This window comes from Protopterus annectens, chromosome 12.part0, assembly GCF_019279795.1.
Source record: "Protopterus annectens isolate FY-2018-M chromosome 12.part0, PAN1.0, whole genome shotgun sequence".
Taxonomy (NCBI): domain Eukaryota; kingdom Metazoa; phylum Chordata; order Ceratodontiformes; family Protopteridae; genus Protopterus; species Protopterus annectens.
Window position 1 is genome coordinate 471,598,683 of NC_056746.1, and position 26,367 is coordinate 471,625,049.

The following is a 26,367-nucleotide window of genomic DNA, read 5'->3' on the forward strand; positions in this document are numbered from 1 at the left end:
AGTGTTCTTCTGTGGAATTCTTTCCCATGTTGTCACCCCCTTCCATCCTTAAATGAATAGCAGATGCTGTATCTGTTAAGAAAAGTACAGGTTGCTGTAGATTCCATGTTTGTTTGTGCTATTGCCATCATAGGAATGTTCAGACCTGAACAAAAACTGATAACTTTCCTTTGAAAAAGGTTCCAGGTACTAGTGCTGTCTGATGAATCTATTAATTTTAACTGATTAAACAATGAAGAAATTAACCTTTCAGGGTCTGGATCCAAGCTAGAGAAAGCATTCTGATCCCTGGTAGTCTTCTTTATGGAAACTGTCAGATTTCTGGGTCATCTCACACTCACCTTTATCCTATAACCCTCTAAGCATGGCTGGGTTAGAATAACACTGGTCCCCTGCAGAAGAAAATAATTTACCTCAAATTGAAAAATTGAAATACTTACTCTAAAATGTATAAAATTATATTTATGGGTAACTCTTCATTTTTATTATTATTTTTATGTAACTTACTGGCAAATGAAAATGCAAAGTAGCTGAGTTCAAAAAGTGCTGTTTTTAAAGGTTTCTCTGAGAAGATTGACTGCTATAAGGAAACCAGTAATTGTAACCATTCATGCATATATAGAGTCAACATTTTAACATCTTTGAATCAAACAAATTTAAAAATGCTGTTTACTGACTAATTTTTACATTATTACTTAAGGAACAGAATATAGTTATAGAAATATAAAAACTATATTTCAAGCAGTGTAAAGTGTAACCATTGCCAGAAATAATAAATATCAACCTGATTTCTGAATAGCTAAACATTCTAACGGCTTTATCTCTAAAATTGTTCAGGATATACACTTATTAGAATCCAAAATTAATAATAAAAATACAGAAATATGGGTCTGGATTCTGTGAAATTTCTGGGTTTTACCATACGCTACTGATATCATTGCTAAACTTGCTGATAAAGTTGTTGTATGCAAATGTCCCACAATGAACTTAGAAAACCTCAGTGCACAAAGAAGTATTGCAGTAGCAATGGCACAGTAAACAAACCTGCAAGTAATCCATAAATAATGAGAAATCATTGTCAATGTACATTATACATTAACAAAGTTATAGAAAGATTATCACAATTTAAGCATCCTGATAGTCTTACATACATATCAATAATAGAATCTGTCCAGTAAGGTTAAGGACAACTACAGAATATAACTGAATCTGTCACTATAAAAAAAAAAATAAAGAAAATGCCAACTATCCCAATCTAAGTTGTATGGCATTCATAATACATAATTTAAGAAATCTGTTCAGAAATGTTGCAGACAACTAAAGATATTTCCTAATTAATTTACTAACAAAATATACTTTCTTTAAAGTTCCATATCCTTTGTAATACATATCTTCAGTAATTAATGCAGTAAACTCAGAGACCACTAAGGATGTCTCTATAAGTTATGTACTAAAAAATATGTTCCACTTAAGGATTCAGATGGAATCCATAAAATTCCTAATAAAAAAATGAATACAGGTAAAAGGCATTCACAGCCACATTGTGACAGCTAACAATGGGTTTAGTACTTTTGTGGGGAACACAAGTAATGCACACACACAAGGAAATTGGAAGATAGAAAAGAAGATGTAGGGTATGGGTGAAGAAGGGGAGACACACAGAAGTGATGTTTGAATGGGGAAATCTGAGGGAAAGTCAGAGAAGCATGGGCATTTTTTTTTGTGGGAAGAGGCTCAAGGTTTTTAAGAATAGAAGGAAAGGTGTACATTGGTAAAAAGGAGTGTTATACAGATGGTACAATGCACAACACAGGCAATGGAAAGTCATCAAATAGGGTGCGGATGCATCCCAGACATGATGAAATGCAGGGAAACATATCTATCTATGCCCTGTCATGGTATGACATGTTTCAAACTGCTTGGCAGTCAAACCTGGATGTGTATGCCAATTGGAAATGTGTGTTGGAGTGTAATACATAAGGATCACAGTACACATCAAATAGATAAACACATATCCAAGTAGTCTGCAAGAAGTGCAAGTGTAAGCCAAGCAACATCACAGACGAGTAAATGCAGGCCTAATAATGCTATATAAATACAACAGAGGACAGAACCAAACCTACAACCATACATGTATAAGGTAAACAACCAAGCACATTGCCAAACAGAAGTACTGCATAAAAAGCAACAGAATGGCTGATAAATAGACTAGTATGTGTACACAACCCAGACAAACATGTCATGGAATGCATATGTATGACTGTCTGTGGCCTAAATGGAATGTACATGAAAGCAAGATCAATACACATACACACACCAATGATATGTAAGAATATTTCCAAAAATATAACACTACAGCTTAAAAAATATGTCAGGGTGTGCGCATGGATTTAAATGATATACACTGGTTAACACACGGGTATAATGAGAACATAGATGTACTGCAAGCAGTAGCCAGCAACTTGTGTGCATATGTCCTGCATCTGTAAAATGGCCATACATTTGGCACATGATCACTATATCAACAACATAATGCATGACAATAGTCAATAAATGCAACAAAGGGAAACATATCTGCAAGATATAATATGGAATTATGAAGGTGTAAGGGAGGAGGCCAAACTAGGCACAAATCAGGGAAAAGCAGGACAAGGTAAGTTGACACAATGTACAGTACACATGGTGCTGTAGAATTCAACCCAAAATACATTTAAGAAAATGGCAAATGTATATCACATAGGCAGAATGATTTCTGATGTGCCCAGAAATGGCCATGTATAAATCAAATATACACAGTAATGTGCAATCATGTAACATCAACATGCATAAGTAAGCAAGCTAAGAATTTCTGACACATACACATTGACTGTCATGCAAATGTTGAATAAACAACCACACCCTGCTCATTACTGAGCAGTGGACACTCCTGTGAGCATCATTACTGCACATCAGCAGTAAGTCAGTTTAAGCTCACATGACAGAGGTAAAACTGTGTGTCACTATGGAACAGACTTTGTACACAGACATGTACAATCGGTTACTGCTTACAATTGTCTATAGAAGGTGTGAATAAGTAATGGAAGTGGAAATGTAAGATACAGCAAACACATTGTAATATACTGTTACAGAATATATTATTTGTAACAATACATAAACATACATTAATTCTACATTTTTGTTTGATGTAGTCAGAAAAGTAGGACTACGTATAACTGTTACATACCTGTATATGACCCCACATGGCATCATCATTGCAAATACATTGCACACAACATTACATCATGCCAGTGGGACATCTTCAAAACTGTCAGGTGAAATACATGGGAAAGGATCTACATTATATAGCAATTCACAATTCCAACTATACCACAGTGGTAGGGCTGGACTATGACCAACATCTGTTGTTTGTCATTGCCTCAGTAAAACACACTTACAGACTCATTTTTGCAACACTAGCTGCAGGTTAACTGCCACAAAATATGGACAGCTGAATGTGGGTTGAAAGTGTAAAGTGTTAATGTATTGAATGTGGGTGTAAACTGTTAATGTATGCCATGCACACATTGAAAGAGAAGTAAATGTCACATGACTATAACACCTAAGCATAACAGCTACATGGTAAGCATGCACAAGAGTGCATATACAGTCCAATCAATTATGTGGCAATAAGCATGTTGGCAGCACAACATAAGTGGAGCATGCAGAGAGTATTTATGGACCAGAGGGACCAGGCTGATGGGGATGAGCCTCACAAATGATCCAGGCTAACTCCCTGAATGAGTTGCACATAATCCGTGCCATATCCTGGAAGAATGTCCCCATCGTGCTCATCTGTGTTCAGAATATATGTCACAACTTTTCTTCCCAATAATTGTCTCTTTTCCGGCCCTTTCATCATGTCTGTGGTGCAGTAGGCAGGATGGCTTGGGCAGGTACAGGTTTGGCTTCATCCTTACTGCCGTCCTCATCATCACATCATCATCTGAGGACTCTGTAGTAGCTTGGCATGTGCTTATCATTGTCGTCTGATAAGTGAATGCCCATGGGTCCCATGCTCTGTCAAGATGAACTGCAAAACATGACAGAAATGAAAAGCAAATGCGTATCACACAGAACATTCCCATGAAGATTATAGCAGAACTGAATATGGAATTGATGTGCATATCTGCAATCTAACATACTTAATTAACATACTATCCTCTGGTGACTTCTGAAATACAAATATGAGATTAAAGGTGTAGTAGCTTACATCAAACTTCTTATTTAAAATGTTTAATTTTAAATAATGCAGACATTAGCATGTAGCACAATTTTAATCAACAGAATTGCTGCTAGTGCATGGCATGTACTGCACGTGACACTTTCCCTATGTCACTTTATCTATAGTTATGGACATGACCAATAACAGAGCATGTCAGAGTGAATAAATCCATCACCAATGTGAGCAGTATAAACAAGACCATGCAACAGCATGCATAACACAGCTTACTACTGGAAATCAGGTCATCAGCTGAACATTTGAATGCTGGCCAAGATGAAGCATGGCTACCATATGCAAATCAAGCACATGTAACATATCTTGACATTTGAATGGAAGCATACCTTACACTGTTTCATGCCACAGTAGCATTACTGTTTATCTGCACAAGTGTCAGCAAATTTAGACTATACACACCAAACGCCTTCTAAACAGGTGCAATACCAAGGTTGAACTGAAAGGCATGCCACACAGTCAAAAAATGACAGTGCGAACACTGACTCAGCAGACACCCATTCACTCTATGACTACACAGACTATGCATATCAGATCAGTCAATGGAAAACATAGTCATACATACAAATTTGCCAAACTATGCATTATAAGCAGGATTTAAAGCAGTAAGACTCGTACGTAAAGAATCTACCTCAACATTTGTGTGACAGATATACCAACCCAAATGATATTTAGGTTGAGGAGTACAATTCAAAAAATGTATGTTGAAATAATGGCTTAATACTACATGATATTTCAATGTTTGTGGATTTAAATCACAGTTTTAAGCACAGTTATAGTGTGATAGTTTCACTTACCTTACTGATGCATTGTAATTAGCATATATGTTAATGTGAAAAATACAGGCCTGTAACACGGATCAGATGCACTTAATGTCATAAAACAGATGAAGTAATCAACATACCTCTCTCCCTTAGCTGGATGCACAGGACGTGATTCCTGGTCCGGTCTTCTTCACCTGAAAAAGAGAAAAGAGCAAGTATGAATGACGTATTCCAACAGTGATATACATTTCTCAGAACATTTCCTAGGCAATGTTTGTCTAAATAATGTTAGATAATCACCATGCATATTTTTGAAGGTTACATAAAAGTGTACCTTATGAATGCAGTAAAAATTCTTGGTTTCATGGCATTGCCTGGATGGGGAATGTTCTACTAATATGGATCCTGGCTTAGGATTTCAAGGAATGAAAATGTACCGGTCATGTAGATAAAGAGTTTGCAAAACTTAATTCATGTCAGCAATGTGGTGAGAAACATTAATAGTAATGGAAAATATTCATTCCTTAGACAGTGGGACAGTGCCATGTATCACAGAGCTTCTGTGAACAGAACCATACAAGTTGCTGTACATAAGGGACATGATTATGTATGTGTGAGGACAATGATATTCCATGGCAAAGTGCACATCAATAAGCAAATGCATGCATCTTCCCTGTTCTGCATTTCAACTATAAGTCTGCACATCCCGCTGCCTCAAAAGATAAGGATAATGTTGTGCTTGAATTGAATGTTATAATTAATGATAAAGCAGAACCTGAGAGCACTTTTAAAAATAATACCATATTGCCAAAAACATTTGTCAGACATGTAACAGTCTGTAGGAAGCTTTACTAACCCTGCAATTAGAGAGATACTGTTAATAGACTGTTATGGATTATGAATACATTCATAGGAATTCGACAAACAACTGAGTTCTTCACAACCATGCTTAGAATAAAATTTAATATTAATAAGTGGAATATGCCACTCTAAAGAAATGCTATGAGTGAAGTAAACCAAGATAACAATTTCAGGTATGTCACCTATGTGGATTGGAACCCACAGCATGCCAAAATGTAGGGCTGCTGGGCAGTTTCATTACAGGGTGAGCTAACAGTCAGCACACATTCTTTTTAACCAAACAGGTACTGCTTTAATAACCCTGCAGTTAAAAAGCTGATGTTAGCAGAGCATTACAGATTGTGAACATATTTGTAGGAATTTGATGACTAGCTCAGTTTTTTATAACCATATACAAAATAAACATTAATATCAATAAGGGGAATATGCTTCACTAAAGAAATGTTATGGGTGAAGTAAACCAAGAGAACAATTTCAGATACGTTTCCCCAATGTGGTTTGGAACCCACAGGACACCATTGGCTGGTTTCCTTACAGGCCAAGTTAATTGGCAGCAGATGTTTCACCTTAACAAACAGGTAATGTTGGTGTATATTTGAATTCATACAGAGAATGGATGAATTCAGAAACATCAAGTACTTATTGAACACTTTATTGTAAAGCAATAACAACTAGCAAGACATAACTGTAAACATATGTGTAAGCATTTAGACATTCATTCCTTTTGGCTAAATTACCTTTGACTATATTACGAATGTTTACTTTATTAGGAGGAATGAATTAAAGAAGTTATGCGTGAGTTTTTATTCAGACATACAATGATGTGGTATACGATACTGTGGTATTATAATGGAAAACTATGAACTGCACAGTCATCAGCAGCCTAGGCACTATAGGAATCAGTGATGCATGAGTGCAGTAGATACATGAAATGATACATCTACAAAGTTCATAATTATGTAGATTATTAACATTAATAAAATTAACCACGTAGGAATCAAACCCACACTTATAAAGACAGAAGTTGCCATGTCCACTTAATTATCCCAATGAGCTAAATGTCGCAACAGTTAGCTAATAGTTATAAAAAAAATCTATCTGATATATATGGGACATAGATATATCTCTAATTTCTGTAGGAATGTTCAGGTATACGTAAAATAGTCATAAGCACTGTAGGGCTCCACGGGCTGTCTCTACACCTCAGTGACTCTCCAACAAAGCTCCTCCACATCGCTCTGATGCAGATCATCATAATGGTTGCAAGCCACCACTCTAGTGTGGTAAATCCCTATATGTCTTCAGTGCTCCCTCAGAATCCGGTCCCAGATGTCTGGTCAGTTCCTTGCCATGGTTCTCATCCAATGTCCCACTCCAGTGTGCAAGGTCAGCATCTGGATTGTCTTCTCCTCAGTCCATTTGAGTGCATGGGCATGTCTCAGCCTGCTTGAAGTAGCAAAACCAGAAAAATGCTCACTGAGGTCCCACTCAGTTCACAGGTAGCAATGGCCTGATCTGGAAATGCATCAAAATCATTGCTTGAAAGTGGTGCTGATGACATATAATTAGATAACTGGCACGGGGCATGGTATAGTACTGTTTATCAATACCTATTGGGTGTTAATTCAGTACACCTGGGTGTTACACTGCATTTGGCCAATTTATGTGGAGGTGAGCAAATGGGATTGCAAAACCTAGAATTTTAATCAACTTCATTAATTATGTATGGCACAAATAGTACTTAAAGATGGGTGCACATTAGCTGGACTTAGTTTCTGTGATTCGGTGTGAGAGGTACATTGGCAAGTAGCAGTATTTCTACTTTGGTGATTATTATCAGTTAAAGTTAATCATTCACAGAGGTACCTGTTTAAATTTCTTTAAATACTAAAGTGAGCTTTAACAGAACTCGTTGTAAGTTACTGAACAGATGTTTGATTGACCTTTATGCATACAGGTGTTGTCATTATAATTAATTGTTTAATTCCCATATTCAGAAGTATAGACAGAATTACATTGCAGATGTGAATAGTATATCAAGACATATTTAGGGATCCTTCATACCTCTTACTGGTAATTCCTTACACTCTCTGGTGTAACTATAGAAACCTATGGATTACAAAACTCTCCATTTGCACTATGTTTTTTTGATGTTGCCGATATTTCTTAATTCATGTTTCTTAACACAAGTACTAATAATATGTATTGAAGCTGTTATGGATATTTCTTCATTGATACTTCTTAATAAAGGTTTTATCACTACTGGTTCAATATACAAATGATCTGTACTGTCTGTAAACTTTGGATCCAGAGGTTTGCCAAAGCTTTCTGTATGTTGTTCTATTGTTAGTTTGTGTAATATTTTCATGCAAAATGCATGTAGACTCCTATGGCATGTTGCTGTTGTCTTTGAACTTCTATTCAACGTATATGTAGTGTAAGTGGTCCTAATCCCACACACAGATTCTAAAGATGTTACAATTTATGTTTATTTTACAAATGCTATTTACAAAGGTATTGTTGTTACTTTTTATATATCACATTAGTATTTGTCAAAGGCAGGGATGTGCAGACTTTCGCACTGCACGGGAATGCATACTGTTTGTGTTGACATATGTTGTCCACAGAGTCATCTGCATAAATAGGCTCACACAGGAATATGATCATATGCATATCACTGCCTTTTGGATGGCCAACTATATGGGGGGGGGGGTCAATTTCTTCCCACAAGAAAATGAAATCATACTTGATGCTATCCACCAACATGGATGGTGGCTTCTTGGCCATTCTTGCAATACGGTTTGGAGAAATGAAATCTGTCCAGACCTCACTAATATGATAAATTCAGCTGAAGGTCACAACAGATTCCGTGATGCCTATAAATGCTGCTGCTCAGACATGATCATCTGTGCAATTAACAGATTAAGACAGTATGAGAGATTGAGGGATACCAGTGGTGGTGGCCCACCATTGACCTCCCAAAAACATCACAATATTTCTGGCCTCATGGCATACAGATAGAAGGCAGTGATACATACCTAAAGTGGAATAGAAATTGGGTTTCAGGCTGAACATGCATGTCTTTCTTTCCATGCCATGGCTGAATACAGAAAATATCACTGCATATTGCTGCAGAGTGCAAATTCATGTACTGTCATATTTGATTTACAACAGCAGACTTGAGTTGTGCACACGAACCCACACAGGATAATGATGATGAATGTAAGTTTAATGACATGTATTCATACAACTGGAGTACAGACAGATCACTTCAAACAACATGTACAATACTGTCTGCATTAATATTCACAGGTCCATCTACTTCAGGACAACAACAGGGAATGGCAGGATAATGTCTTCATACTGTGTTACTGTGACCACTACCTGTTATTGACTTAGCCTCACTTCATGGCACTGTTATTTACTGTCATGTTGTTATTTTCCTAACATTGTAAACTAGAGGTACATCCACTGGGGAACACAAGCTGTGCAGGGTCAATTTCAGACAGACTAGGTATGTTACTGCAACACAATTATAGCTTACATCACTGTGTAGCACACATGTAATATGCATTAATATCTGAACACAGGGCCACCAGACCTACAGGTGCAATGTCCTTTATGTGAGTATCTGTGGTCCCAGTTACTGTGTTGTATATGTGATGCTGTCAGCATTGTTTTTGCTAAATACATGACTGTGTTTTCTTTTTCTTTACCTTTCCCACTGCAAGATCCACAGTGCAACCAGAAACTCACCACAGTGGGAGCCTGTTAGTGGTGTCCTATTAACTATCTTTCATACGTGTCATTGCCGTTACTCCCATTGTTGTCCTCCAGTAATACTGTGTCTTTCTCTCCATTCACAGGCCAGACTGCATCAAGCTCATCAACTGTATAAACAAGTGGTATTTGTATGTCTAACCTTCAGTATGTTTTAACTGTGATCACACTGTTAATGGTGGCAATGATATGATCATTAATGCTGACTTTTTTTCCTACAATAGTTGAAGTTCTTCAATTCATCTTTCAACAGCACCATCTTCTCATGAGGAGTTGTCAGGTGTGTGTTTTCTTTGTATTCTTCACATATGTCATGCATGTTGGCTATGTAACCCAATGTTAAGTAGATTTTGTGAAACATGTATACAGAAGACCACATGTAAAGCCATTATTATTTGTAACACTGCATTGAGATATAAAGGTCATATGTCTTTGATGCTATCCACCATGTTATTTATGCATATTGCCTGATCTGTGTCGTCTGTCTCTCCTTTTAGCACATCAACTATCTGTATTGCCCATCAGCCCATCCAGTAATCACAATGTAGTATTTGATGTGTCTCAGCATAATGTCATGGCCGCTGGCTCACAGGGCATTGACATGTTGATAAAGCCCATCCAAGTTATTGACAGTGATGTTGATGCAGCTGTAGCCTCCGACGTGGAAGACGACTTATCTTGCCATTTAGAGAATGATTGCACATTGGATGTTGAATAGGATGATGCCATTGGGTGACAGACCCAGGTTGAGATTACTGCTGATGTTGCCATTTCTCCACAAGACCTTGAAGCAGGGCATCACAGTAGATGTAAGCATGTAGATGGTGTGCACAGTCAGGTGTCAGAGGGTGTCCACTTCCTGAAGCAGGCAAATGAGCTTTCCCAGCAGCAACATGGATCAGACATCCATGCACTTCCATGTGTCACAGATTGTGTGGCACACCAGTTACGTGTGATCCATGAAGGACAGGAGCACAGACACAGTGAGGTAATGGTGGCATTGGCTGCTCAGAATGATAGGTTGTGGCATAGTCAGTAGAAACCCTGGCCTCTAAGGTACTACAGCAGTGCCATAATACAAACAGGATTCTGAGTGTCTTGACTGTGTTCAGCCAACTGCAACATGGCAGAGGCAGGCCACCTCTCGAAAGAACCACCACTGCCTATCAAGTATAAGTGTCTATGGTCCAACATGCACACAGTTCCACTGATAGCCCATTTGCTGTGGTCCTTCCAGTCACAACAAGGCATTCAACTCACAGTCATGCTTTTTAACCTCAACATGGTGTTGTTACTTCATCAATTTCCTCTGTGGAGCAACCTGGGTCAAGTGTTACTATACAAGATAGGGGCAGAGCATACAGTGGTGTGAGACTTCAGCAAGATCACCCTAGACTGTGTTAATGAGTCTAACAGTGTCATAAACAAAGCTGGTTCCTTGTATTACATTATTAGTTTAATATGATAGAATTTTCTGTGGCTATGAAAGTTCTGCATTATGTCCTGTTTTGTTTCTCTTTTTCATGTAATTATAGTGCAGTGATAAGAATGTGCTGCACTGATGTGTGTCCATTATTGTTTTCTATATACTGATACACCAATCTGAGTGTGTATGCATACCTGTGTCAGTTGCATCCTGAGTTGATGATCCCTGTTGTGACAAATTTGCATATGTTCATGTTATATATTACGATAATGGTGTTATGTCTGATGCTCAGTGTATACATCTAATGGGTAATTGCCATTAGATGCAAGCTGTGCTGCTATCATGGTGCAAAACCTGAGCATCAATGTTTAATCCATGTACTCATGTATGCATGGCTTATCAGGACTCAAAGCTATGGGTTAGATGATGCCGAGTTGCCTGGGCCTGCACTTGTGGTTGTACCTTACAGTGCCTATGCCTGTGTCTTCTGTCTCCTATGTCATCCTGCTCATCACCTGATACTTGTGGGATGTCCTCTTCAGACATATGGGGTTCTTGCGGTAGTTCACCCACACCTGCAGCTGGAAGACTGCCATGTGTGCCCCTAGATTGCAATGGATGTTGAATAGGATGATGCCATGGTGCAACCCGGTTGAATTATCATGTTGCCATCGTCCACAAACCTTGAGCAGGCATCACACCTATTACCCAAAAAGGGAATGGCAGGATAATGTCTTCATACTGTGTTACTGTGACCACTACCTGTTATTGACTTAGCCTCACTTCATGGCACTGTTATTTACTGTCATGTTGTTATTTTCCTAACATTGTAAACTAGAGGTACATCCACTGGGGAACACAAGCTGTGCAGGGTCAATTTCAGACAGACTAGGTATGTTACTGCAACACAATTATAGCTTACATCACTGTGTAGCACACATGTAATATGCATTAATATCTGAACACAGGGCCACCAGACCTACAGGTGCAATGTCCTTTATGTGAGTATCTGTGGTCCCAGTTACTGTGTTGTATATGTGATGCTGTCAGCATTGTTTTGCTAAATACATGACTGTGTTTTCTTTTCTTTACCTTTCCCACTGCAAGATCCACAGTGCAACCAGAAACTCACCACAGTGGGAGCCTGTTAGTGGTGTCCTATTAACTATCTTTCATACGTGTCATTGCCGTTACTCCCATTGTTGTCCTCCAGTAATACTGTGTCTTTCTCTCCATTCACAGGCCAGACTGCATCAAGCTCATCAACTGTATAAACAAGTGGTATTTGTATGTCTAACCTTCAGTATGTTTTAACTGTGATCACACTGTTAATGGTGGCAATGATATGATCATTAATGCTGACTTTTTCCTACAATAGTTGAAGTTCTTCAATTCATCTTTCAACAGCACCATCTTCTCATGAGGAGTTGTCAGGTGTGTGTTTTCTTTGTATTCTTCACATATGTCATGCATGTTGGCTATGTAACCCAATGTTAAGTAGATTTTGTGAAACATGTATACAGAAGACCACATGTAAAGCCATTATTATTTGTAACACTGCATTGAGATATAAAGGTCATATGTCTTTGATGCTATCCACCATGTTATTTATGCATATTGCCTGATCTGTGTCGTCTGTCTCTCCTTTTAGCACATCAACTATCTGTATTGCCCATCAGCCCATCCAGTAATCACAATGTAGTATTTGATGTGTCTCAGCATAATGTCATGGCCGCTGGCTCACAGGGCATTGACATGTTGATAAAGCCCATCCAAGTTATTGACAGTGATGTTGATGCAGCTGTAGCCTCCGACGTGGAAGGCGACTTATCTTGCCATTTAGAGAATGATTGCACATTGGATGTTGAATAGGATGATGCCATTGGGTGACAGACCCAGGTTGAGATTACTGCTGATGTTGCCATTTCTCCACAAGACCTTGAAGCAGGGCATCACAGTAGATGTAAGCATGTAGATGGTGTGCACAGTCAGGTGTCAGAGGGTGTCCACTTCCTGAAGCAGGCAAATGAGCTTTCCCAGCAGCAACATGGATCAGACATCCATGCACTTCCATGTGTCACAGATTGTGTGGCACACCAGTTACGTGTGATCCATGAAGGACAGGAGCACAGACACAGTGAGGTAATGGTGGCATTGGCTGCTCAGAATGATAGGTTGTGGCATAGTCAGTAGAAACCCTGGCCTCTAAGGTACTACAGCAGTGCCATAATACAAACAGGATTCTGAGTGTCTTGACTGTGTTCAGCCAACTGCAACATGGCAGAGGCAGGCCACCTCTCGAAAGAACCACCACTGCCTATCAAGTATAAGTGTCTATGGTCCAACATGCACACAGTTCCACTGATAGCCCATTTGCTGTGGTCCTTCCAGTCACAACAAGGCATTCAACTCACAGTCATGCTTTTAACCTCAACATGGTGTTGTTACTTCATCAATTTCCTCTGTGGAGCAACCTGGGTCAAGTGTTACTATACAAGATAGGGGCAGAGCATACAGTGGTGTGAGACTTCAGCAAGATCACCCTAGACTGTGTTAATGAGTCTAACAGTGTCATAAACAAAGCTGGTTCCTTGTATTACATTATTAGTTTAATATGATAGAATTTTCTGTGGCTATGAAAGTTCTGCATTATGTCCTGTTTTGTTTCTCTTTTTCATGTAATTATAGTGCAGTGATAAGAATGTGCTGCACTGATGTGTGTCCATTATTGTTTTCTATATACTGATACACCAATCTGAGTGTGTATGCATACCTGTGTCAGTTGCATCCTGAGTTGATGATCCCTGTTGTGACAAATTTGCATATGTTCATGTTATATATTACGATAATGGTGTTATGTCTGATGCTCAGTGTATACATCTAATGGGTAATTGCCATTAGATGCAAGCTGTGCTGCTATCATGGTGCAAAACCTGAGCATCAATGTTTAATCCATGTACTCATGTATGCATGGCTTATCAGGACTCAAAGCTATGGGTTAGATGATGCCGAGTTGCCTGGGCCTGCACTTGTGGTTGTACCTTACAGTGCCTATGCCTGTGTCTTCTGTCTCCTATGTCATCCTGCTCATCACCTGATACTTGTGGGATGTCCTCTTCAGACATATGGGGTTCTTGCGGTAGTTCACCCACACCTGCAGCTGGAAGACTGCCATGTGCTCTAGTTCGCATGTTGTGCAGCATAGCGCACACTGCTATCATCTTTGCTGCCTTCTCAGTTGTGTATTGCAATGCGCTCCCCAATGTGTCCAGACATCTATCTGAACTTAGCTCTCTCTGTACACCAAGCACATGCTCTATGGTGTTTCTGATTGTTGTGTTTGATCTTTTCTAGGTTCCTGTTCTGGGTTGAATGTTTCACAGTAAGATATCATTAGCCATGGCTCAAGTGCATAACCACACTCTCCTGTTGCAGAGAATAAAAACACATTTTGTCAGAATGGATATTGTTGTGAGGGGTGCCCTTAGATCCTTCCTAGCTGTACTCCTGTACTTTCTTAGTGGTAGTCCCTCAGGTACTTCAGCTTGCTGGCATGTTGACCTCAGTCCACTTTCCCTCCATATGTCAGCATCATGGACACTTCCAGGGTGTGTTGCTACAATGTTTGTTATGCTGCCATCTGCTGGATCTTGGATGTTCAGCCTTTTCTGTTTATGTATAGGTCTACTTCAGGATTTACTGGTGTCTTGATGGGTCCCCTTCAGAAACTCAAAAATTCACTTACCCGACTATCATAAGATCAAGCCGAGAGAACCGAAACTCCAAAAGACCGACCACTCGGAACACCATTTCACTGCAGGTAAGTTACAGCTTGGCCAGCATGTCGACCTTTGCCCCTTACATCTGCAGTAATGCAGTCTCGGAGTTGGTATATTTAGTTAGGGGGTGTATGGGGCACAGACCCCCCCCCAAGTGGGTGGGTTTTCTTTGCTTCCGTTTTGGTATGTTTGTCGGATTGGCCAAGTGGTTACTTACCTGTTGTGAAACATCGGTGTTGCAAGTGGTCGGTCTTTTAGAGTTTCAGTTTTCTCAGCTCAATCTTATGAAAGTCAAGTAAGTGACCTTTTGGCTTTATGAAGTAGACCCGTTTTGATAGGTATGTGGGTGCAATCGATAGCACCGAGTACATGAGGAAAGTTTGTGAGGCTGTAAAACTGGTGCATTACAGTTTTTGGCTCCAGGAAAAGGTTTATCAAGTGTATGTAATCATTCACATTGCTGCACATTGTTTATAGGAATTTTACCAGGATGCAGCTGACATCTGTCTGTGACATTCCCACAGCGTCCCCCATGTCTTCCTGGAATGTCCCAGATGGAAGTACACCCAGACTGAGACACATTTTGGTTTCAAAGGGGATGATGTTTCCTTGCAGGATCTGTACAGTCAAGTGTGGGGCGCACATGTTGCAGACAGCCTGCACCAGTTGTCTGTTTAGACAGCACTTGTCAATTATTTGCTGGTCTGGCAACTGTTTTTTTGTAGCCATGTTCTGATTCTAGCTGGCTGCCTTCTCCTGTGCACAACCACTGAATCATGTATGGCTTTTATGATAGCAGCCTGTTGCAGTTCCTTAATTGCAGGTCTACTTTCTATGTTTTTTTTTTTTTTTTAATTTTACTATGTAATTCGGTGAAATTCACAGCATTAGCATTTATTCCTTGAGGTTCATAAAACACACACTGAGGATTTCAGAAACAGAGTTGGCGGTGCAGTCAGTTTTGCTGCATTTAAGTTGTTTTGCGTGTGTGCATGATATATTTTGGGATCAGACAGGCATGCCCAGAATATAGAATTATCCTACACTGAATAGCTAAGTACTCAGACTGCCTTCAGCATGTCTCTGAAATCGTGTACATAGAAAGTACGCTGAAGTATTCCTTTGGCATGCTACACTGTGTGCAAATAGGTTCCACAAAGTTTACAGAATCCATTCCATGCTTTTTAATGCAAAATTATCATCATTTAATTTTTGCTTTTTAGTCAGAGAGTAACATTTTAAACATTCAAAAGAAATGTGAAACTATTTTCAATTTTCAATAATACTAAAAATTAGATGATATGAAAGATTGAAAGATGAAGAAACAAAGCAAGAATTATTGTCTTTAAAGAAAGCTTAGAAATATGAAAATGGCTTATATTTGTTGACACTTGCCTCAAGCTTTACATTTAAAACTGCCATCTCCATTAAAACTTAAGAGAGCAGGAAAAGAATCATCACGGGATTGGTCAGCTAGGAAAGATAAACCAAGAGACAGGATTGATAGTTTTGTTTTTGTCTTGAAGGTAATACAGCTTGTACTTTCTTCTATTAAAATGTAAAAACATCACTGATCTCAGCTGCTCCATTATAATTATTCTTGATTACTCCAAGAATTTTTCAGGCCAAAAAAAGACATTCAGTGGTAGTACAACAAACGTATAAAATATACTACTGACATTGTATACCTAAAGATAAAAGCATTTATGTTGACTAGAAATGCTAATATAAAATATTTAAATAAATATCCCAACTGCCACAGAATCCTCAAATTTTGCAGAATAATAGGTAACTTGACAATGTTTATAGAATCCTTCAGTAGAAATGGTGAGTAGGTTGTGCAATACCTCTAAATAATCATTTTACACCTACAGAACAGTATTTATCCCACCTCTACAGTGTAAATAGAAGACTCTGTCAAACCACATTCATTAGATTTAGTTCAGTAAACAAGCAACTGGCTTCTACAGAATCTTGTTCACTAACAATACAGCATAAATGGGCATGCACATGACTTAATTTTAACTCAGAAAAAAACTTACTTAAGCATGAACTCAAAAATACATTAAATAAAACAAAATCAGAAAAAAATTAGTCAAAAGTGTGTTCTAAAATTCTGTGATACCTTTATAAACAAACTTTTGTTATATATGCCTTCCCAAAGTATTAAAGGCAATCTCCGGCCTTAATGTAGATCATCAATAATTATCCTTTGGAAATTCTATGTATGTAAGTGAACAAGCTTTCAACATCTCAATTTGCTGACATCCTCATAAATCTTTAATTTTAAACTCAGATACAGAAACCGTTAATTACATGTGCAAATATGCAGAAATCTGAAAATGAAGAACAAAATATTTCTTTTCAGGTTCTTTTAATGTCTCTCTGCAATCCAACTCCAAGTAAGTTACATTATTTTCCCCATTCTGAGTATTATTTTACACAATATATCACAGAACAGAGTATATCGATATGAAAGGTAAGTAGTAAGTACACACAAATTTTCTTTTTCTATCCCAGCTCTTTTACAAAGATACATCATGAGTGAGGCAAGCTACTTTCAGTGGTTTTAATAACAATAGCACTATATAAATTTAAATATATTTTTTATTTTCTGTGTCTTATATTTGAATATTAATATGAATGATGCTTATTTGTTTTAATACTTATACAATCAGAACTTCTCTCACTTCAGGAAATAATGCTCAGAAGAAGGAAAACTTTTTTTTATCTCAGTCATGGCTGGAGATGTTACTACTGTATAAAGTTCTCAAAAATATCTATCTATCTATCTATCTATCTATCTATCTATCTATCTATCTATCTATCTATCTATGTACCTATCTATCTATCACTAATCCCAAAGTTCCATTTGCATATATATCCCACTTTTCTTCTACACACTCTTTAAACTTACCAACTAGTACTATCACCATAACAAGTGCCATAGTTAAAATTATGTGCATTCAGAAGCCTTTTTTGTATTGCTATGTCTTGCTATTATATGCAAATGTATAATTTCATATATACTGCAGATATGCACACATAATGCTTTAGTATTTGCAAAGAATGTGAAAAAGATGGTAGTAGAATGCATTGTTCATTAACATTATATAAACAGACTCCAGGATTCACAAAACTCCATGCAAGAATAAGACTATTCTTGCACGGAGTGGTTTGTGTCCATTTGGAATAGCAGCGCACCTTGCATATGCATGAAGGCATGCTGCTATTTAATCTAAACAGACATGAACCAGGAACGAGTGCAGGGGGCATGTGTCAGCACTTTTGTGACACAGTTGAGTGTCACTGTATATAATATTAGAGCCTGGCTCTAATATTACATGCTAAACCAATGTCCGCAGACACTGAAATGTAAGTAGCTAACAGTTCAGTGTCCATGGACACTGAAAAAAAAAACACCAACACCTAGAAGGCAGCAGCCTTCAAGTGCACACCCCCAAGTGTATGCACTCTTGCCTTACATGCATGGAAGCAGTAGGGCAAGAGGAAAGCAATAAAAATTTAAACAATATATTATTTTTCTCATCAAATAAATCTGAAATTTAAACGGTGTGCAGCTTGTTTGTGTGGTGCGCCGCTATGCTTAGCTTGGCTGAAATCCTGAAAATGATAGACAAGCACTACTGTGATACAAACCATCATCACACAGCTGTAGTGTAGTGGTACTGCCATGGTTTAGCATGTAAAACATGCACAGTTTGAACCCCCCCCCTGCCAATGTATTTAAAACCTTTTAAGGAAATTGAATGATAGATGTCAATCATATGGCTCATGTATAGCACAGTAGGGGTGGGAATATGTAAACTATAACTGTAAAAAGAACTTTATAAATCTAATGAAATAAAAAATAGATTTAAACAATGCTTTGCTAGTGTAAGCATTGCTTACCGGATTTCAGCTGTGCTTACCTGGTTTAAGCATTACTATGCAGATTTGCGTGGAGCTAAGCATAGTTCAGCATATTAAAACCAGCCAATCAAGAAAAAGTGTGGGGAAAACTGCCCTATTTAAAACACACAGGCGGGAATACAGCCATAACCATTTGGAATTGCTCACAGCAGGACCAAAATTTTAGGTGTTGGTGAAGGTGTTCACTTCTGAGTGCAATGTTGGGGTATCCAGGAGTCCAGGGTCATGGTTGGGCTCCTAGTAAAAAACACAATGGCAGGATGCTACAGGGCCAGTACCAGGGCTCGTAGTACAAAGCAGAGGTCTGGGACCAGCTTGCACATGATCTCACCAGTGCCTCTGGTACACCCCGGACTGCTGAGCAGGTACGTCACCTCCATAATGACCTGAAGCAGAGAAGGGGTGTACACTTGGACCAGTGGATCCAAGAAGCCTGAGTACAGGATGTCCAACCTGTCTGTAAGTATGCAGTCTTATGTATTTCTAAGTATGGAAAAAGTTCAACTTGTGACTGTGCAGGTGTGATTAATGTGTGATGTCTCCCCATACAGTTGCTGCAGAGAGGTCCCAGAATGTTGAGGCTCATACCCAGTGAATGGCCCAGCTGCGTTGGCAGTATGGTGATTACAGAATACCTCCTAATATTAGCTGTAAGAAATCAAAATTATAGTAATGATAGTACTGCCTGTATATATAATTGTGCTGTAAAAGTCAGGAATAAATGCCTGTGTCAGGCTGCCAGCGTTACAATGGAGTATTCCCAGCTGCTGTGTAATACAGATGTCAGTAGCAAACAAGGTACAATATGCAGGAGAGGAATATGTATGATCATGTCTGAGTGAACCTGCCAAGAAATTGACATGTCAGGACTACTGTAACAGTTAGAAATGAAAAGCATTCCCCTGTGCAGATCATGCAGGAATAGTAATTGTGGATTTCTGAGTTGTACACAGATATGTATGTCAAAACTAATAAAGGTGATCCGAAACACTGGTGTGTGTCATCTCACTTGTACCTGAAAAACAGAAATGTATATGACCTGCAGAATACATTAACTGAGGTGAACTGAGTTAGCACTGCTTGTCTGCATACTTTAGAATGGGCGTGTCAAATAACTGAAAAAAAAACCCATCAGTACATATTGCCATCAGAATGTGTTTTACTTGTTTGTCTCCAGCCTTGTTCATAGATTCGTAGGTTCATAGGTTCATACTAGGCTATCTGCCCTAGGGCATTTATAAGCCTAGCCAGAGTGTGTTTGGCTTTCGCCACCCATTTTAAATTAATTTTGCTATGCCCTTTTTCGAGGTTAGTATACTGTGCCTCTGTCTAACAGTGACACAGAAGTGATACCCGGTCAATTTCAGCAGTATGTAGCTGTGAATGTACTGAAAAATGTATAAGGCTAACAGGTGCAGACTTAAAGCCTACACTGTGTACTCAGAAATCTGAATTCCATATGTAGTTGTAAAACAGTCAAATGTGCAGTCCAGCTAATGTGCACATGTTCCACAAACAGTGACACCAATGTCTGTTGTGTATACACAATTTGTACTGAAAATGGGAAACAAATAATGCAACATGTCGTAATAAAAGTACTGTGCACAAAACTATGTACTAGATAGAAATGTCAAAAGCAACACACAACATGAACCCAGTAGCTCAGTCTGATAAGGACTAGGCCTAAAGTTCAATTTTGCACACACACCACAGTTTAAATCCAGGGACTACCACTAACATCTCAGTCTGGTTCTACAGTTGTAAACTGCAATCTGAATAGAAAAAGTAATGTACTGCAACACATATACATTTTCCATACAGGCAAACCTGTCAACCAACTGGGGACAAATTTCGACAGAATCAGGGACAAGTCAAGAAAAAATCAGGGACAATCAGGGACACTTTTAAAATATTAGTGCTATTAACTTGAAACATTGACAGAATCAGAGCATATGAATTAATACACATTTTCTGAAGTAAAAGAAGTTTATAACTCTTAATTATTGTCTTTATTCATTAAGTGTAATTCACCACCTTTCCTCTGAAAGTCACTAGTTTTAGGAGGGATTAAGAGGGACAGAGTTAAATTTTGAGTCAAAATCAGGGACGTCCCTGAAAATCAGAGACAGTTGAGAGGTATACATACAGGGCACACAGGTAAAGAAATCTGAATAGAAATACTAGTATGATGTGTATAACTATGAAATGTGTACAATTCCTGTGTTGATCAGCCCCAGTCCTACAAATAGATGCAAGTTAGACATCCACACTCAGCAGTCTGGCCCAGAGAAGCCCCTCAAGTGTTATGCTGTCATGGATAGTTTCCCCAGTTGCCAAGAAACCTGCACACAGAGAATGTCACAGTAGATGTATGTGAAAGGCACAGCACACCCTCCAGGACCTGCAAATAATATGTGAATCTGAAATATGTGTAAAAACAGCAATATAATGTGCACACGGTTCATCTGCACAGGGCCCATAGGTAAAGAAATTTGTATAGAAACAGGTATGATGTGTATAACTAAAATAAGGGTACAATTCCTCTGCTGATATCTACAGCTGTTGGTATGCTGTAGTAGCCCCATGGCCCAGGTAGAGTGTAAGTGTGGTCAGAATGTAGAGCAGTGAATAGTAGTATACTGACAAATATAATTGATAGCAGTTGTCAATTGAATCTGTTCCCTTCCCCCACCACTAACTGATCCAACCATCACACTGAAACCAACATGGGTATATTCTTAAACAAACCTCTACTGTTGGGACCGTTGTTCCATTTGGTTTATCATTGCGTAAACTGTGTGCATACTAATATTCCCTGTTGAATAATCATTTATTGCCTGCCTGACATACTACTAACTGGCATGCTGTTGCAGACCTGAATGTCATTCCATATATGCATGGGTTCTGTTTGCTATGGCACTGTTATAATTGCACTGTTTTGGGTAAATGGGAATATCCATGCATGCTATTTTGACTTATGTTGTAATGTGTTGCAAATGACTAACCAATATTCATTGTTAATTTCCATACCATAGCACATATAGGAAGGCAGATCCCAGCAGATCTGCCTCTTCCACCTCACCTGGCCGAAGCACTGGGTCCCAGCACATCTGGGACCCAAACTAGACCTCCCTCACCCTCGGGTGGAACCGCTTCAGGGGATGGGGCTCACCCCTCCCTTCAAGTTGGCACGATGAGGATGTTGTCACCTGGGACGAGGTCTGTGGCATGGTGCACAGTATCCTCCAGACAGAGCTGGATGACTGCCTGAGCCAGGTGGAGGGCAGGCTGGTGCAGCTAGAGGGGTAGACAGCCCCTCCAGCTCAGCCCCTAGCACAACCACCTTCAGAGCTGTGAAGGAGTAGTGGTGACTGCCATAGAGTGGGGACATCAGTGCCACTACCACCATCTGGGGGGTCATGAGCCTCAGATTCCAAACTACCCTCCCCATCAAGGTGTTTACCCACCCCATGTGTCATACACCACCCCTGCCTGCTGTCTTGTCTGTCTTGCCTGTCTGCAAATGCAACCTATCCTACCAAACCTCTCTCACCACACTTACCTATAATCCTTCCTTACCATCCCGCTTTCACCTTAAAAAAGGGCATCTGTTCCACAAAAAAATCATGTCCCATGCAAAGCTCTGCATTTTGTCCAGAGACATGTACCCATCACACAATCTAACCCTACCAATCATCCATATTATATGATGCCCACCCACCTCCCTGTAGGGTGTGAGGCTCCAAATTCTAAATTGCCCACATTGAAAGCAGCTATTGCTGCTAAAGAAATGCAGAGCTATGGTCCTTTCCTACACCCATCCTGCACATCCCTACCTGTTTCTCCTCTTATTTGAGCCCCTGCTTGCCCCAATTTCACCACTTTCCTAGCTCCCTTTTTTTCTTTTCTTTATTTGAAATTAGCGTGGGTTTAAGTGGCCGTATGTGGGCGTAAGGGAAGCTGAGCCCACATAGGCATTGCTTAACGCCTCGCAAACCTGGTTACAACTGCTTTAAAGTGCATTAATCACTCTGTCTCCAACAGCACTTGTGCTGCCTAGCAATAATAATCAGCCTGTACAAGTCTCAAGCACAGGACCCTGCATACTATAGCCAATGTAATTTACCATGAGGCCATGAAAGTTGCAAATACATGTGATGTTTTCTCAAACATATCGTGCAGCACAGTCATTCAACAGTAAGTGAAATGTTATATATATATATATATATATATGTGTATGTATATATATATATATATATATATATATATATCAAATTAAATATATATATATATATATATATATATATATATATATATATATATATATATATATATATATATATATATATCTGTGTGTGTGTGTGTGTGTGTATATATATATATATATATATATATATATATATATATATATGTGTGTGTGTGTGTGTGTGTGTGTGTATTGAGTTTGCACATTGGATCCACACTCTGAACGTCTCACTGCAAAACATCTGACCAAAGGCACTGTTAATGGGGATGAAGGGGCCCAAAATAAGTACCTCTTGTAATTATTGACATCATCCCCTCCTCCACAGCTAAACAGATCTGCCTTGCAATACAATAACCAACACTTGCAAGTCTCAAACCCAGGACCCTGCACAACATAGCCACAACAAGTCAACAGTAAGCCATCTCAGCTGTATGATGTTAGGATGAGATACTGACACCATTCACTCTTCATGAGTATGCATCTTCCATCAAGTACAGGTCATCAATATCACACCAAGAAATGGTCTGCTGTCCAAGACATATGTCCATCACATTTGCCCACTCACCTGCAACAGAGGCAGCCGTGGCTTGCACACATCTTACAAGTCATGGAATGGATCCCATATCCAACAGGTAGCACACAGGAGTGGGAGATGTAGCCTTACCTCACCATTGCATATACCATGGCAAACATTGCAGACAGTCATGTATGTGATGAGGAAGTATGGGATAACATTAATGTAGAAAATGACCATCCAAAACAGATGATGACACATGTTGCAAACTCGTCATGGAGGCTGCCTAGAAACATGCTGCAACACTAAGGGAGTTGCAGGAATGTCTAGCAAGTACTTGCTGTGCAGAACCTGTGTCAACAATTGCCTGGACTCTGCATAAGTGTGGCCTATGGGTTAGCATAATCAGATAGGAAAGTTTTTCTGCAGGAAACATCAGCCAGGGCTCTCTACAGGTAGCATATGCATAACATCAAAAGTCCCCCAAAGACATGTGTTGCAATGTGTAATGGTGTACCAAGACCAAGTTCGAAACCTAGAGACACTATTAATAAAGATACATGTGCTGCAGAAGCAGCACCTCACTCCACCTCAGGCCCACCATCCCCATCTGTACCTTGCTGGTGCCACTGTACACCTGTATGTTTGCCATTCATTAGCAGGGACTAGGCCAGTGCACATGGTGTTCTGAATTTGGGACACTGCAAAATGCTAGTATACCCCTTCCAAAAATAGTGACTGCTGTAGTACACTTAACAGTTGATGCAACAAACCATCATGTTAAGGGTGTGCACACTTATGAACCCACATATTGTATGCATCTCAATCAGCATCTGCACAACTAACACATTTGTTTGATACTGCATTTGATTGCCCAGGTCATATGTCACATATCAGGTTTGTGTAATGTTAACATTTGCAGTATTGTGGCCCCATGGCATATCAGGGAAGAGGGTTCCATGTCAATAAGAGTGTGTACACTCCTTATAGCCACAGTAAGCTTTGAAGGTGGTCACTGTAATTGTAATTTATTGCTCATACATGCACCGCTGATGATGAGATCTGCATCAGAGATTCACTATTGACAGCGGTCCTCATATCATCCCAGGTATATGTTGGACAAACACATATGGGCTGTGAGCAGCAGAGCAAACATAACTGACACACATATACGCATTCAGCAATGGTATGTACATCTGTGAGGTATGGTGCACAGTACATGCCAGGGTGCTGAACAGGTGCACAGCAATACTTTTTACATGGGTGCAGTGTGTTCCAGGAGAAAGGGCATCACCTACTAACACAACTCATGCATCACAGAGATGTATAATGTTGGTATCAGGGATTGACTATAGCTGCAGTGCATGCTGTTGAGTGCCATATGTCATGCATGTTGACAGTTGGGTAATGAGTGGTCTGTGTATAATATCTTTGTGCAACCTCACTTGTAAGTGTGTGTGTGTGTGTGTGTGTGTGTGTGTGTGTGTGTGTGTGTGTGTGTGTGTGTGTGTGTGAATGTGTGTGTGTGAATGTGTGTACAGTTAAACAATGATGTACAGGTCTTAAAGTGCATTTCTTGTTTTCCACTCACAGGTGGTGAAGTGGGTTAGTTTCCATACAGACAATGACAATGATGATAGGTATGGTGAGGCACAGGCAGGGTTGTCAGGGGCTAAAGCTGTGCCATCGGTTGACATCTCACTGTTATCCACCCCATCCCCGCACACAGTCACATTGCCTATACATACCCCATCACCAGTGGCCATAGATGAGGGACAGGTGGTGGGTGGTGGCATGGGACAGGACAGTGTGATGACTATGCCAAGTGTGTCTTGGACACAGCAGCCATAACCGGATGACCAGCAAGGTACCATGCAAACAGATGTACAGGGGTGCTCATAGGAGGGCTGCTGGTCATCGTACCTCTGGCAGAAGTGCCACAGCAGGTGTCACTAGATGCATGTTTCAGGCCATCATGGAGGCACAGACACTTATGGAATCTTATACCAGACAGGGTCTGAGGCTCCAGAAGGTTACTCATTCTACTGTTATTGACAACATCCGTGATCTTGCAGGTAACTACCGTTATTTTGCAGAGGTCCTGGATGGACAGTTGAGTGAGATGGTGGGAGTCGTCAACGGTGCAATGTCTGTGCTTGAGCATATGGTGGGAGTAGTATGACAGCCACATGGATGTAGGTCAGCAACACCAACAGGAGGAGGTTGACGTGGACATGCGACAAGTCAGAGCTGCTCCTGTAGTGACAGTACCTGCACCAGCACTGCAGAGGGGGCGCTGTCCACACCACAACATAGCAGGCTATGTGCACATGTACCTGTCCGGTCTCAAGAGGGACCCAGATCCAGCAGAAATTTGTCATCATCAGGAGAGAGTACCATATCTGGCCTTGTACCTGGTAATGCCCGTGGAACCCTTGGCAAGCACAGTTCTCGTGTCCATGGCTGGAGACGATGAACTGCACACCCTGCTAAGTATGGTCTGCAACTGTCCAACTCTGTACAGGGCAGCCACATGGCAGAACTGTGTGCATGCATACACACACACACACACATCACCAACACAGCTAGGGCAACCCCATACCTACACACACCACACCTGCACAGCCCAATTAATAATGAAACCCCCTAACACACACACACACATGATGTCAACCAAATGATTTAGCCTAGGTCTCTGGCAAACCCACAACACACCCTGTGCATATGATGATACCTGTACCACATCTCTGTCATCCATAACATCAATGCAGGAACAGGCTAATATGGTAAT